We start from the raw sequence: 6000 nt of genomic DNA on the forward strand, positions 1-6000 counted from the left end.
TTCATGTATCTTTAAATAGTGCGCGGGTTTGCGTTTTGCCTGCAGAAGACTGATGGGAAAAGGTAGCAGAAGAGTGCAGATGGCTATCAGAAGGGAACCTGTGTTTAGTCTGCTTGTGCCAGATGGGAATGGAAAGTCCGCTCCCTTGCCAAGTGTTTAAAAGAGGAAATAGGATGTGATATTCTGCCTCCCACTCCTTTCTCCCCCCTGAAACTAGCCCGCTGCTCTACTTTCATTTGTTGTAAAAAGGAAAAAAAAAACACAGCTTGGCCCACAGAAAGCCTTGGAGACGGTTAGAGACACACCTCGTTCCTTTTTAATGTGTTTATTATATGGAGATGGATGGAACAGTATATTTTTATACACAGCTGGGTCCAGCACTGCGCAGCACCTGTCTTTCAGTCTCTCATATTAATCTCTGTAACAGCAACAAAACTGCAAGGTCCCTGAACCACAGAGGTACTCTGCTGTCATCTCCCTGTCTCTGGCAAGGAGGAGATGAACCCTGTACTCGGCACTGGTGAGGCCGCACCTCGAATCCTGTGTTCAGTTTTGGGCCCCTCACTACAAGAAGGACATGGAGGTGCTGGAGCGTGTCCAGAGGAGGGCAACGAAGCTGGTGAAGGGCCTGGAGCACAAGTCTTGTGAGGAGCGGCTGAGGGAACTGGGGCTGTTTAGCCTGGAGAAGAGGAGGCTGAGGGGAGACCTCATCACGCTCTACAACTACCTGAAGGGAGGTTGTAGCGAGGTGGGGGTTGGTCTCTTCTCCCAAGTAACTAGCGATAGGACGAGAGGAAATGGCCTCAAGTTGCGCCAAGGGAGGTTTAGACTGGACATTAGGAGAAATTTCTTTACTGCAAGAGTGGTCAGGCCTTGGAACAGGCTGCCCAGGGAAGTGGTTGAGTCACCATCCCTGGAAGTATTTAAAAGACGTGTAGATGAGGCGCTTAGGGACATGGTGTAGTGGGCATGGTGTGTTGGGTTGACGGTTGGACTCGATGATCTTAGAGGTCTTTTCCAACCTTAATGATTCTATGATTCTATTCTATGATTCTATGAACCCCTACCACAGCTCTCTTCTTCCAGCTCCAGAACAAGATTTGTGTCAAACACCATGACTGACAAACCTACCTGTGAGACAGACCAAAACCTCTTGCCTGAAACTCCTGTGACTTCCCCTGGTTAATCAATCCAGGTCTGCCCTGAGCTGCGGCTGGGGGGGACTTGTGGAGGTGGTGGAGGCTGAGATCCTGGGGGGCTGAGGCTGGTTTAGGGCATTGTTTTAGGGAGTTCTGGGGGTTTACCCCAACAGTGCCCCGTTGGCACGAGCGCTGTAGCAACCTCGGTGATGTGGTGCATCAGGAAACCCTCAGGCCAACCTTGGAAATACCTTGTGGACGTGGATGCCGTAGATCACAGGCTCACAAAAGCAGCTTTGGGCAGAAGGGACCTGACCCAGGGTCTCCTGTCCAGCCCCTGCTCGGAGCCGGGCTGACCTGCAAAGCTGGAGCAGGTTACTGAGGGCTGGTCCAGCTGAGCTATGAGCACCTCCCAGAGCAGAGATCCCACCGCCTCCCAGGGCACCGGTTCCAGGGCCTCACCATCCCCACCACGAACATTTTTCTTTCTCTCTAACCAGAACTTCCCTCGCTGCAACTTGCGCCTGTTGCCTCTTGATGTGTGCCTCCAAGAAGAGTCTGGCTCCACCTTCTCACCAACCCCTCGTAGGTGGTGGATGACAGTAGTTAGATCTCCTCTTTGTTTCTTCCTCTCCACATGGGACCAACCCACCCCCAACTAACTTAAAACAATCTCTTAACCACAATAATATCCACCCAGCTGGTCTCAAGCACGGGCATTTCAGCAGTGTCCTACAGCTGTTAAGTCCTGTAGGCCAGCTTTAATCACTTATTTCCCCAGATAATTAATATTTCTATAAAACCTTTTCATAGAGGTGAACGGCCTCTTGTGCTCCAGCCCCTCTCTGTGTGCACCCAGAAACGAAGCCGTGACCGAGCGGAGCAGCAGCGTGTGTAACAGTGGAGCCATCAGGAGAAAAGCAAGCATGACTTTTATCACATCTTCCCATACAGTCTCCAGGCCACCCCGCAAACACGCCTGTCTCGTTCTCAAAGCCACACAGCGCTGGGTCTGGCCATGGTCCCCACCACTGCAAAGGCCCCGGAGGGGGAGAGGAGCAAAGCCCAGCGCGCGCCCAACCGAGGATGCTGCAGCCGCCGGGCACTGACCACGCAGACACCTTCAGCCTGAAGAGGACACAGCTCCTTGGAGGGGAGACGGGGCACCCCTCTGCAAGGCGAGGGCTGAGCATGGTGGCCAGGGTGCGGGCAGGAGGGCAGGCAGGGGGCTGGCGCAGCCCGGTCCCCACCCTCCCCCTGCCCTGTGTGGGAAGCCACCAGGCAGCAGTTCGGCTCCAAGGAACCGGAGATTTAATGAGCAGTTTCGGGAACGCTCTCAGCTTTCCTGCAAAGCTCTTTGCTGTCTCCAGCACTAATTACTAAATGTTTCCGAAGCCGCTGTCTGTGTGAAATGAGGTCCTTCGTTACAGCGACGGTGTTGTAGGTAGCAGGGCGATACTCAGCGGGTGTCTGCTTTGCCCGGAGGAGGTGTGGATGTTATTCCTATCTTTTTCTCATGGCGAAAGAAAGGATAAGGCCTCCCTCTCGCCCTGGAGAGAGGTGCTGTTGCTTGCCTTGCCAGGGGACAGGGTGTCCTGCCTCTGCTCTGGGAGGATGCAAAGCTCTCCGGTGCGGGGTACAAGAGAAGGGTGTAGAAATAAACCTGTCCAGGACGTGTGTGACGACCTGCCTCGGACAGGCAGGAAATCCAGATGGAGACTGGTGAGACCAGTTTAGTAGAGACAGGATCCCAGGAGAGGGGGAGAGACGAGCATGAGCTGGCCTGGTGGCTGCGACCTGCAGGCAACAAATGAGAGCCATGGAGTTAGGAGAGGGCTGGGTTCACGCAGGGACAGTTGGCCTGAAACACCAGCCAGGCATGGGGAGAGATGCCTGGGTAGGGCCGGCCTTTTTGCAAACGAGGTACCGTGGGGAATCGCCACCCAAATGCCAGCCTGACCCCCTGGGAGTGCCTGCCTTCAGCAAAGGCAGGGCACGGGGCAGGCAGGAGGCAGGCTGTACCCCCAGTCTGTCAAGGAGCCAGCCAGGTTCCCGTCCCTTCTCCCCTTCCTTGCCTGTAAGAGGCAGGGAGCAGCGCTGAACTGCCCCCAGAGCGGTGTGAAGCCCTGCTGCTGTGCAAAAGCCAGTTTTTCCAAGCAAGGCTCCCCAGATCACGGCCACCTCGAAGATGCTGGATGGTCGTATCCCCCCATCGGGGGGGGGATGCAGGCAGCCCGGCAGGGTTTCGCTCCCCAGCTGCACACCTTGCTCTCAGGTATGGAAAGGTAAAATCTTTCCAGTTGCTCTTGGCTCCTGAAAGGTAAAGTCCTGGTTAAGGAGAGCTCGCGACAAGCAATTTGACAAGCTGAGTTTAGAAATGCAGAGGGCAGCGGCAGCCGAGTGGGGTGCATCTGGGCACGAGTGGGGGGCCAAGTGCATCACTGCTGCAGGGCTGCTGCTGGCTGCACTTATGCAGGGAGGGATTTAGCCCTAAGAGTCTTAGTGACGCATCTTGGGAGACTTAGGCTGAGCCTGGCTTGCAGAGACGTGACCCGTGATGCATTTCTTGCGGTCACCTGCCAGTCGGCATTATGTGAGCTGTCACCCACTCCCGGACCCAACACGTGAGTGCGGTGGCACAGGGGCTTGGAGAAAAGGAGGGGGGCAACCAGCCCAACCCGTTACTGGGTCCAGCCTTGCGCCTGCACCGAGGCTGCTGAGACAGGACGTGGGACCGGTCCCAAAGGACAAAAACCACTGCTTACAGCTGGCAGGGAACCAGCAGACAGTTTGCTGTTGCTTTAACTGGAAAAAGGATTTGGCTCAGGGACCCCTCATCTCTCAGTCATCAACAGGACAGTCCTTCGCACTGTCTTGGGGTGGTCAGCATTTAGGATGGGGGAGAGCCAGGACTGCGGTCACTGAGTGCTGGCTCCTGTTTGACCCATACTTGCAAAAATTACAGTATGAGTCACTGCAAACAAAGCAGCAAAGACCAAGGCATGATTTAATGACATTGTTGTTAATGATAGTCCCATCCATAGGTGTATTTTTATAGCTGGGAAAAATGAGAAAAGGAAAGTAAATGTCTTACTTTGACTTGCAGAAAGGCAGCCCCTGGGCTGGCACCAGCACCGGGAAGGAGGGAGCACCCGCAGAGAGCACCCGAGTGGTTTTCACTAAGAGGACCGGCACGTACAGAGTCTGTCCGCCCTGAGAACTGGCCTGACTTCGGGGACCATGTTCAGCTGAGGTGAAAGTTGAAATAAGGCCGACTGTAATCCCCAAGAAACCAGGCCACTCTCAGGACTCAGGACACTCAGGTCCCATTAAAAATCATCTGCCAGTCTGATGTCCCGAGGGTTTCATTATCTTTCTTAGCTAGGAGTCATCCGCGAGGGCTGGTCTCCTGCGGACTTTGGAAGGAGACCGAAAGCCGCTGCGTGGCAGCGTCAGCACAGGGCAGTTTCAGGTGCAGCAGTGTTCATTTTCCAAATTTCTCAGCTCCCAAAGGCAACGGGACAGTGCCATCAGCAGGCGGTGTGCTCGGCTGCACTGAGACACATAGAAACTTAGGAAGAGAAATCTGACAATCTGGGAAGTGAAAAGTGAAGTTCTGGAAGTACTCAGTACGGGACAGGGCAGAGCTAATAAGCAGCAAAGAGGACACCATGGAAATGCCCGCTGTTGTTTGCTTCTTTCTTCGACATCCATTTGTCTTTTGACTACAGCAAAGTCTCTGAGCCATAATTAGGAACAAAGTCATTGCAAGAGTTCCCAGATCTAATTGAGCTCTCTTGAAACCAAACCATTTATAACAACCTTTTGCAAGGACAAAACACGATGTACTGTCCATTGGTACAGCCAAGAATATGCTGTCCTGGGGCCTGATGAGTCCCACTGCAGCACACAAGTGATAGGCAGCAACCCAGAGATCGGCTCCTTGCTCCAGCAGGCCAACAGTTAAGCGGCTTGAACCCGATCCCATTGAAATCAATAGGAATTTTAAGATCCCTTAAGCAGGAGTCCTGGGATGCAAAGCTCAGGTCTGGCTGCAGAGGATATTGTTAATGTAGAGGAAGCAGAGCGGGCTGTTAGGAAGAAGATGTTTTGATTCCCATGCATCCGACTTTCAAAAGGTAGTGACATCCCCTTCAGTCCCTAACTGGAGTGCATCTAATGGGACGTTTATTTACTTTTTTAAGTGACAAGGGACACTAACTGCCCTGCCTCTTGGCACGTGGGGCAAAAACGCTCTCATTACAGTGGCAGAAGCATGCAAGGCCAGATCCAGACCTCGGCTCATGCTCTGGACCTCTTGCTCCTCCTCTCTCGTGAACAGCTAGACCTGGGTGGCAACTGAGGATTTCCTAGTGTATTTTTGGAAGAGAACTCGCCTATCTGTCTAGAAATCATCCATTCGCTTTCTGCTTGTCTGGGGCAAGAGCACATGATGCCAAAGTCACGAGCTGACCCTGGGTGACACTCAGGCATCCCTGGCTAGTATAGGAATAGAACTCCAGGGCATGGTGGGACCAATTGTTTATCCACTAAAAAAAGGTTGGTTTGGACTAAAGAAGAATGTTTGCAAATGCCACCCTAAGTCAGCAGACGGTTACAGCAGCGTTGCAGACAGCAGGATTAAAATCGAGTATGATGAAGGCCTCAGACAGTGTCTTTTGGGGAAGATTTTTCAATTTGCTGAGAAAACTGAACCACCAGAAACTTTTGCTTCAGATTGTGCTAAAATGAACCCAGCTGACCTTCTTTCTGATTTGATTAATAGGAGGAAGAATTTATTATTTGTACGGTTTTAATAACAAGCCATCAAGGAAAAGCCTTGGACTGTGGGTGAACCGGG

Source organism: Calonectris borealis, chromosome 3 (assembly GCF_964195595.1).
Source record: "Calonectris borealis chromosome 3, bCalBor7.hap1.2, whole genome shotgun sequence".
In the NCBI taxonomy this organism is placed as follows: domain Eukaryota; kingdom Metazoa; phylum Chordata; class Aves; order Procellariiformes; family Procellariidae; genus Calonectris; species Calonectris borealis.